This window comes from Rattus norvegicus, chromosome 20 (assembly GCF_036323735.1).
Source record: "Rattus norvegicus strain BN/NHsdMcwi chromosome 20, GRCr8, whole genome shotgun sequence".
Lineage (NCBI taxonomy): Eukaryota > Metazoa > Chordata > Mammalia > Rodentia > Muridae > Rattus > Rattus norvegicus.
The window spans coordinates 35,205,201-35,216,248 of record NC_086038.1 but is presented as its reverse complement, the minus strand read 5'-3'; positions in this window follow the sequence as shown (position 1 = coordinate 35,216,248).

Sequence of the window (11,048 nt, the reverse complement as noted above, 5' to 3'; positions counted from 1 at the left end):
TTGTTGCTCTTTGTAAAGTGATGGTAAGGCCCTATTTCTGAAGACAACACTTAAACATCTCATTGAACATAGAAAAGTCAAACTTGTACCTACCTACAGCTGTCACCCTTACTGACTCTACTGACTAGTGTTCAAGATACCAGAAAATGCTCTATGTATTACCAAAGAAGAAAAGTAATCACCAACTCAACTACAAAATATTTGATTTACAATATAGACTTGTTTGGAAGTTCCTCTTATATACTAGAGGCCCAAAGCTTATACGAGTAACCAATTAATACCTGGTTGAATACAAGGCACATTCCATGAGATGGAACCCATCCCTGACATTATTAGTGTTGCCAAGACCCTGAGGCTAGATAAGCCAGAAACCTAGAAGAAAACCAAATTATTCTATTCTGCTAAAAGAACATAATGATAAAATGACTCCTAAAACATTCTGCTTTGCTTATAGATCAATGGCTTGCTCAGTCATCACTGAGAAGCTCCCTCCAACTAAAATGGGAACTAATACACAGGCCTAGAGCAGGACAATGTGCATAGAGTGTGAAATTTGGAATAGTATATCCTAAATGGGATATTTCACTTAGGGCTCAGGCAACATGGCAGATGAGGCAAAAAGATAGGTAAGCATCTGAGATTATGGAACATACCAAAGATACAAGGCTTTCCAAACACAGCCAGACTATCATACATATGAGCCTATGTAGACTGTGGCAGCCTGTATAGGGCCTGCATATGTCCAGGTCAGATGGAATACCAATGCTGAGAGGGTAGGTAGATGCCAGCCTCTGCTCCTAACTCAGAAGCTATTTGAATTAATAACTGCTTACAAATAAAACAGTTTTCTCCAGTGGAATCTTCCTTGGAATGCTAACTACTCTTCAGGATAACCACCATGGCCAGTAGAAGATGGCTAGCACAAGACAAATGCAATGGCATTTTGGAACTTCTTTGTCTCATAATACTTTTTTCAGGGCTGTGGGTTTTTGTTTGTTTGCTTGCTTACTTTCATTACAGGTCCCTTGCATACATATTATAGGTTTTGATTTTGTGTTTTTATAGGATTTCTACATTGGTAAATATCTGTTTCTCTGTATCTATTTAGTGTCTTGTGCTTTTTTCTTTGTTCTTTTTCTTTTGCTTGTTGATTTTTGTCTTATTCTAGATTATTATTATTACTATTATTACTATTGATGCTTGCTTATATTGAAATGAAAGTGAGCGTCTTAGGGTTTCTATTCCTGCACATACACCATGACCAAGAAGCAAGTTGTTGAGGAAAGGGTTTATTCAGCTTACACTTCCACACTGCTGTTCATCACCAAAGGAAGTCAGGTCTGGAACTCAAGCAGGTCAGGAAGCAGGAGCTGATGCAGAGGCCATGGAGGGATGTTACTTACTGGCTTGCTTCCCATGGCTTGCTCAGCTTGCTCTCTTATAGAACACAAGACCACCAGCCCAGGGATGGCACCACCCACAATGGGCTGGGTCCTCCCCCCTTGATCACTAATTGAGAAGATACCTTACAACTGGGCCTCATGAAGGCGTTTCCACAACTGAGGGTCCTTTTTTGGTGATAACTCCATCTTGTGTCAAGTTGACACACAAAACTAGCAGTACAGTGAGAAAAAGAGTGGGTATGGATTTGTATGGGTGTTAAAATGGAGAGGAGCTGGGAGTAGTTGAGAAAGGGAAAACCATAATCAGAAGATAGTGTTTGGGAAAAAAACTATATTCTATAAAAAAGCAAAACCCCCAAAACAACAAAAATAATGAAGTCAAATAAAATAAACTACTATTTTGAAAATATGCCTTTTCCAGTGAGTGAGGAGACAAAGAAAATGATGAAATTATGATGAGGCTTTCAGAAGATCTCCATATCTGACCTGTCAGCACTGTTGACTATCTTATTACCCATTTTCAGACAATTTTTCTTCAGCCAGGCTCTTTATGAGGTGACTGTGAATCTACAGGAAGCAGGAGTTTGTGTCATCCTCATTCAGTAAATGTCATTGCTCCTACTGTTCTTGCCAATGTTTGGCTGTTTTATTTTATTTTATACTGGAAGGTTTAAAAGCATTTTTCAAATGGTCAGACTTCTTAAAAGCTGATGATGACCAATTCTTTGTCACTGTTCTCTTTGTTTTAATGCAAGGAGATTTGCAGAAGACTTTTCTCCACCATTACATATATTTCCTTTGAACTTCCAAAGCTCTAGTTGTGTTTATTGGAAAGAGAGAGAGAGAGAGAGAGAGAGAGAGAGAGAGAGAGAGAGAGAGAGAGAGAGAGAGAGAGAGAGACATCATTTTTAGTCTCTACGTCTCAATTTCACTATTATACTAGGAATCCAAGAAAGGAATTAATTCATTGACTTACTCAATGGCCTCAGAATAAAATAACATTTCCTAAAATCAGCTAGTTAGAAACAAAGACTTCGGGGCTGGGGATTTAGCTCAGTGGTAGAGCGCTTACCTAGGAAGCGCAAGGCCCTGGGTTCGGTCCCCAGCTCCGAAAAAAAGAACCAAAAAAAAAAAAAAAGAAACAAAGACTTCAGCAAACAAAGACATTTCATATACCAAATCACACTCCACACTTTCTTCTGTAAGGGTCCATGATTGCCTGAAGAATGATACCCCAGACTTGAATAATATAGAAAAGCAAAGAGCATTTTATTCTGCAGAAATCCAACATGTGGGAGTCTACCATTTACCAAGATGGATATGACCAGGTAAGCTCAAAAACCCAATTTAAAATATATTAGGGGAATTCCAGGGAGGGGAAGTGATCTTTTTCTTAATCGGTTGGCTTGACCTTTAGGGGTATGGGGTTATTTAGGATTGGCTAAGGATCTGGGGACATTCCAGAAATATTGTTGGCAGGTTCTAGACTGGAAATTGTTGCTGAGAAGGTCTGATAACTGTTGCTGATCCATTGTTCTGGCCCTCAACCCGGGGTTTTTCCAGTAACTGACTTGCCTAGACTTGCCCAGTTGAGGGCAACAGAGATCTATGCCTAGTCTCTTGAACTGCCAATTTGAAGCCTGTCATGGAGTCAACCTGTCTCAGTCCTCTCACTTCAAGAATAAGTCTCTTGGTACCTACACTGGATATAGTATCAAGTCACCTTATTAATATCAAGACATTGTATTTTCAATGATGATTAATTTTACCTTGTTTTAAAATTTTGAATTACCTGATGATTGTTTATAGTTAAGAGCTAGAAACTGGGTAGGTGAGGTGAGGTGTATGAACATGAGTGAAACTGAAGGAAAAGGCCTAGTAATTTTCCTCCAGCATCAGGGCGCAAAATAGCCCCTTCCATCCAGGAAGGAATGCTCCAATCTTATCTAACCACAGTTCCTGGAATGTCTCCAAAACACCAGGCAGCCCTTTCCTCCCATGAACGGCTGTCCCAACCTTATCTAACAACAGTCCCAGGAATGTAGTCAAATACCCCAACACTGCCAGAGTTGGCAGTAGCCTAAAGGTCAATAGAACCCACCCATGCCTTTATGACCAATCACCGTCGCTGTAAAATGCCCTTTACAAAATGTATAAAAACTGTACTAGTGGATAGTTCGGGGTTGCCTCTCCTCTTGATGTGGACTGACCCCACTGTACTGGAATAATAAACCTCTTGCTTTTGCATCAATTTTTGGTCTCACATCTCACTCATGAGGGTCTCCCAGTAGTTAAGACTCAGGTCGAGTCTTACAAAACCAATGCTAGAAAACAAAATAAGCTAGACATGGGGATACAACTTAAAGCCCAGTATTGCTGAGGCAGAGGGAGATGGATGTTTTTGATATTGAGGCCAGCCTGGCATACATGAGGATAGACTGGTTTATACAGTAAGTTCCAGGCCACCCAGCAAATCATAGTGAGACTTTGCCTCCAAAGATAGTTTTCTGAAAAAAAGAAAGCAATTATAAAACTACTTCTAAATTCATGGAACAAATGTTTATAGGTAACTTTTCTGAAAATGATTCAATAGTATTTAAGACATGAATGCAACAATTCTTCAAGAACACAATTTTAGTGAAAATGGAGTAGAAAAACACAGTAAGTTAAATTTCATTTCAAACTAAATTTGTATTTATTATTTGAAAACTGTTCATGTATATAGTATCTTTTTGTCTTGTCTTTCTCCAATCTCCTTTTCTAATTTTTCTCATACTGAGTCCCTTTTCTGAGTATGTGTCCCTTTAAAAAAGTAAATCTATAATCCACTAAGGTCAGTTTGTGCTTCCAGTATGCACATGGATGTATGGCCATCCACTTGAGCATGAACAATCTGTCAGTGGCACCCTCTAATAAAAATGAACTCTCTTTCTCCCGGTAGCCATTAAGGCCAACAACTTTTCAGATAAGTGTGAAGGCTACAAATCTGCACAAAACTCAAGAATAACTGATCGAAGACATTAGCACAGACTTGACATAATAACTCTGCTAGAGAATAAAATAAGGAATTTTCTTGAACTCAAGGCATATGGAAAAACTTTGCTGACACATCTATTCTTCAAGTAGAGATAATAATTGATAACTGTGGTGGTTATAAATTCTATTTGTATAGTTTTTTTCCTATGTAAATAACTAGTTACCTTATTTAATTTTATTTAAATTATTTTAAAATTTCCTGTACAAATTTTCATGTTTTTTTTTAATGACAACATCAATTTCCTTGTATCTTTGTCTCCCGAGAGGCTCTGACAGAACATGATAAATACAGAGGTGGGCACTTGCAGCCAACCATTGAACTAAGAACGGGTCCTCATTAGAGGAATGATAGAAAAGACTGAAGGAGCTAAAGGGGTTTGCAAGCCCATAAGAACAACATTATGAACCAGCCAGAGTTCCCAGGGACTAAGCCACCATCCAAACAGTACACACAGACAGACCCATGGCTCCAGTTGCATATGTAGCAGAGGATGACTTTTTTGGCACTAATGGGAGAAGAAGCTCTTGGTCCTGCCAAGGTTTAACCCCCCAGTGTAGGGAAATGTCAGGGTGGGGAGGCAGGAAGGGGTGGGTGGATGGGTGAGGGAACATAGAAGAAGGGGAAGGGGAAATGGAATAGGGGGTTTATGGACAGGGAAATGGGAAAGGAGATAACATTTGAAATGTAAATTAAAAAATCCAATAAAAAGACTTTGTTCAATAGAATTTTTTTTATTCACTTTATATGCTGATCACAGCTCTCTCCTTTCAATCCTGCCATACACATCCCTCCCCTTGTGCCCTTCACTCCTTTTTCTCAGAGAGGGGGAATTCCCCCTTGGGTACCATTCCATTCTGGGACATCTTCTTCTAGCAGGACAAGGTACATCTTTAGCTGAGGCTCAACCAGACTATTCAGGCAGGGGTAGGGACAGCTCCAGCTCCCATTGTTAGGGGACCAACATGAAAACCAAGCTACACATCTGATCTGCTACATATATGTAAGGAGTCTAGGTCCAGCTCCTGCATACTCTTTGGTTGGTGTTTCAGTCTCCATAATCTCTTGTAGGCCCATGGACTCTGAAGATCTTCTTGTAGTGTCCTTGATTCTGCAGCTCCCTAAATTCTTCCCTTGACTCTGCCTGATATTTGACTATGGTTCTGTGCAGCTGTTTCCATGATCTGCTGGATGAAGCCTCTTAGGAGACAGTTATGCTAGGCTCCTGGCTACAAGCATAGCAGAATATCATTAATAGGGTCAGGGGTTGACTCTCACATAGGATGGGTCTCAAATTGGGGATATCATTGGTTGCCTGTTCCCTTAGTCGCCATCTTTTTAAAAAAATACTTATTTTATTTATTTAAATCTCAAATGTTGCCCTGCCCCAGGTCCCCACTCCCTTCTGAGAGGGTGCCTCCCCACAGGCATCCCCCTGCCCTGGGCCATCAAGTTTCTATAGGATTTGGCACATCTTTTCTTACTAAGGCCAGTCAACGCTCTCCTATGTTAGATATGTACTGGTGCCTTAGAACAGTCTGTGTATGCTCTTTGGTTTCTGGCTAAGTCTGTGTGAGCTTCTAGGGATCCAGGTTAGTCGATACTGTTCGTCTTCATATGGGGTTGCCATTCCCTTTGTTTCCTTCAATTATTCCCCTAACTCTTCCATAGGGGGCCATGACCTCAGTCCAATGCTTAGCTGTAAATATATATATATATATATATATATATATATATATATATATATATGTTCTTTTTTTCGAAGCTGGGGACCGAACCCAGGGCCTTGCGCTTCCTAGGCAAGCGCTCTACCACTGAGCTAAATCCCCAACCCCTAGCTGTAAGTATATTTATCTATCTCAGTCTGCTGCTGGTAGATCCTCTCAGAGGACATCCATGCTAGATTCCTGTCTGCAAGCACAATAGAGCATCAACAATAGTGTCAACTTTTGGTGACTGTCCATGGTATAGATCTCAAGTTGGGTCTGTCACTGGAGGGCAGTCTCTGTTCCATTTTTGTCCCTAAACTTTTTTTAAATAGGACCAACTATGGGTCAAAAGTTTTGAAGATGAGTTAGTATCCACATCCTTCCACTGAAGGCCCTGCCTAATTACTGGAGGTGGTCTCTTCAGGTTCCATATTCCTATGTTGGGCATTTTGGCTAACTTTACCCACATTGAATCTGGCTAACTTCCCCCATCTCAGGTCTCTGTAGTTTTATAGATGTTGTTCCCATCTTACAACCCTGCAGCTGCATATTTCCATTCATTCTCCTGCCCCTCTGAGCCTCTCTCCTGTCTCTCAAAATATCTGATCTTGTCTCCCTTTTTCCTTCCTTCCCCTCCCCTCTGACACCAAAGTCCCTCCCTCCCACGGTTATTTCGATTTCCCTTTTAACTGGGATTGAAGCATCCTCACTTGGGCCTTTCTTCTTACTTAACTTCTTAGGGTCTGTGGGGTGTATCATGGATATTTTGTATTTTTTGGCTAATATCCAGTCATCATTGAGGACATACAATTCCTGTCTTTTGAAACTGAATTACCTCCTTCAGGATGATATTCTCAAGTTCCATTCATTTGCCTGAAAAATTCATGATTTTTTTCACAGCTGAGTAGTATTCCATTGTATAGATGTGCTGCATTTTCTTCATTCATTCTCCAGTTGAAGGACATCTGGGTTGTTTCTATTTCTTGCTATTACATTTAAGCTGCTATGAACATAGCTGTGCAAGTGTCTTTGTAGGCTGGTGGAGCATGTTTTCAAAAACCACTTAAGATTCAGTATTGTATTATAATTTGCACTTTGTATCTACTGGTTGAATTGAATTAACTGTGCCTTTAAAAATAAAACAATTTGCTACTCTTTCTCTAATTTTATTTTCCTTATTTTCCATTTATAATTTCTAAGCAAACATTTATAATTTACCTTCTAATCATATATTTTAATTATTCATTCTAGATCAAGAGCAAAATTAATAAAATTGAAGTCATTTTACATGAAGGCAATTGTATATTATGGGCACATTTCCTTCTTGGGAATTCTGGGAATACAATTCAATAGTGTGTTGGAAAATTCTCATTAATATTCCTGGCAATATTTCTGGTGATTCTTCGTATTTGCTGACTTATTTTTTTTATTGTTTTCATTGAGTTTATGACTTTGGCTTCTTGATAGGAGGTAAGATGAACAGGCAAGAATTCAAAAAACCGATTTTACAGAAATTAAAGGAGTCTAACATTTATTTCAGCTTCCAGTAATGTACTGCTCTTTGAAGGAATGCTAATTATGAAATCTGTATCATAGTGCCAGACAGTGAAATGAATATATTAGCATGCATATTCATGATTGTACTGGGAAGAAAAGTTATGAAATACTCAACATTTTTCAAGGAACCTTCTGAAAGTTGTACTTTTATGGCTTTCCTTATGTGTCATGAACTCTAAATAAAAAATTCTATCATTTCATGTATGTTTGTCTATGTATGTAATGCACATGCCTATGCATTTAAAATGTGGTATATATGTGTGTGTATATATCAGTATGTGAACATGTATACATTTGTACATGTGTGCATGTGTTTAGAAGATAAAGATAAATATCAGCTATATCCCTTGATTGCTGTCCACTTTTTTTACCTAAAGTTGACAGTTTTACCTAGACTGCCTAGCTATTGAACCCAGAGATCCTGTTGCTTCTATCTCTCCAGTGTTGGCATTACAGGAATGCTTATAGCTTCTGTGTGTTTGAACTCGTCTTAAAGATTTCTTGGCAAGCATTTTATTAACTGGCCCATTACCCTAGCCCTGCATGTATTTTAGAAACCTTTATTTGCTCATTTGAAGAGAATGTAGAAGAATTGATATTCAATAAATTCTATGAATTACAGAAATTCCTTCTTGTGTGAACCATTCAGTGTAAAGACAAAGCACATTTCACATGTAATAAACATGTGAAAGTTTACAAATGACATTCATTTGTCTATTTACTCTAGCTTGTAAAATGTTTAAACCTTGGGTAAAGGAAAAATTAAACACTGGTTTTGACAGGTTAATGAAAATGGAAGAATTAATATTTCCTTACAGATATTTTTCAGCCAGTGGTTGTTAACCATTCTGATAAAGACAATATTGTTAAGTAACAAGAAGGCTAACATAGAAAGAGTCTTCAAAAACCACATTATTCATTTGTTTCCTTCTGACTGAGTTGGAGTTTGGACAGCTGTTTTTGACCTACTATGTGTTTAGAATTCTTGTATCTCAGGTGGTCACATAAAGACAAACCATGTTGTCTGCCATAGGGCTTTACTGTGAGACATTATTAAGTGCATGAGTAGGTGTCCTAGCATGTGTTGATATATGTATATGAGTAACAATAATAATTAAATGAACAATTAGGAATCTGAGAAGGAACTGAGTACATGAGAGGAGTTAGGGGAACATGAAGAGAAAACAAGTAGAAATGGTGTAAATACTAGAGGATATGTAAGAAATCCAAAGAAGCAATATTTAAATTATAAATGTTAGTTCCTAATTTATATAATATATAACCTATATCTTATATCTTATATATTTTATAAATTTGTATATATATTATATTATATATCATACATATTATAAACTTACATTATATACTGTATGTTATACATTATATGTTGTACACTGTAGGTTATATATTATGTTATTTTATGTGTTTTACATGTTGCTACATGTGATATGTTACATGATACATGTTGTATGTTGCATGTCATAAACTTATGTATGTATTATATATTGTATTATATAGATTATATAACATGAATCACATATCATATTTCTTTTTTAAAATATTTATTTGTTGTGTAAATAGCATTCTGCCTCCATGAATGCCTGGAGGCCAGAAAGGGCACCAGATGCCATTACAGATGTTTGTAAACAACCATGTGGTTATTAGGAACTGAACTCAGAACCTCTGGAAGAGCAGCTAGTGCTCTTAACCTCTGAGCCATCTCTCCAACCCTGATATATTTAAGATATTTTATATTTTTAACTGTCTCTGAAAAGTCATAACCTTACAAATTTTCCATGACTATAGGAGTAATTTTATAAAGTTAATATCACTGATAAATATTTAACACTATATTATTCTTTCTGATGGCACTAAAAATATTTACTATATGGCACAATTCTTTTGTACCTTGTATCCCACATGACATATCACATTCTGCATATTGCATGCCACATATAATATAACATAGTGTTATATATTATATATACACCTTATCTTATATATTATATACTATATGCTAGGTTATATATCTTACATATTATATGTATGCCAACTCAGATTTTCAATGAAACCCATTAAAAAAGCTTAAAATGATTCATATGAAGAAACACAACTAAGGATACTTGTTACATATTCCAAGTAATATGAAAAGCTATCCTGTCCAAATATCTGTTTCATCTGATAGCTATAAAATACTGTATTGAGGAGGATATATACAAGGATAAATTGTAATAGAGACTTACCACCTGATATCTTTAAAGTAGCTTGGTACTGCTCAGCACTTTCAGATTTTGTCAACATTTTAAAAGTTGAATTTCTTCTGAACTTCAATAACGAAGTTTACAATTTTCAGAAAAAAATGTAAAAGATATAATTAAATTTGGCTATTAATTTAGACTTTTATTTTGAAAAATTGAATCGGCAAGACTTCTGCCTTGGGGTTGTACTTGTTATTAAATATTTGTGATTAGGGGTTAGGAAATTAACTTTGTCAATAAATTGCTTTTTGCACAAACATGAGAGCCTGAGTTTGATCTTCAGAATCCACATAAAAATGTCAGACATGGAAGTTCATTGTTGTCTTTTCAGAACTAGCAAAAGAGAATAAATTTCTGGGCTTGCTAGCTGGAAGCCTACAAAATATCAGCCCAAGGAACTCAAAGAACACAGCCAGCTGTGCCTGGGATGGACCAAACTTAAGATTTCCTCTCTCTTCTGCACACCACACCACACACACACACAACGTTATATCAGTTTGCAAAGCTAGGCTTTTACATGTGTTTATATGTGAATAGAGAGATGGTTCATTGGTTAAGTGTTCTTACTGCTCTTGCAGAGAATCTGGGTTCAGTTTCCAGTTTCTATCACATTCTCACAAATGCCTTTAACTCCAGCTCCAATGATTCTAATATCCTGTTCCTGCAGGAACAGGTAGTACCTAGACCTTCATTTACCTACTTAGGAATCTCATTTACATACTCGCATACTGCCAATAACCAGCCCTCCTCAACAAGTGACCAAAATATCTTATGTCTGTGTGTGTGTGTGTTTGCATGTGTGTGCACTAATGCACACATGGGTGGACACACACAGGCATAGATTTATAAACACAGTAAGGATTGAATACATGACCTCACTTACACTGAGAGAAATACTCAACCACTAGGTCACATCTTTTTTTTTTAGAAGTAGTATGTCTAATGACTGAATTACATGAGATATGGCACAAAAGAGCACAGTGATGCTTATGTTGAAAAGAATTTTTCCAGATAGGGATCCAGCAAATGAAGGATTCATTGGAATTCACTAAAAGAGAACATCAGGCAAGATCTCAGGGAGAGTCAT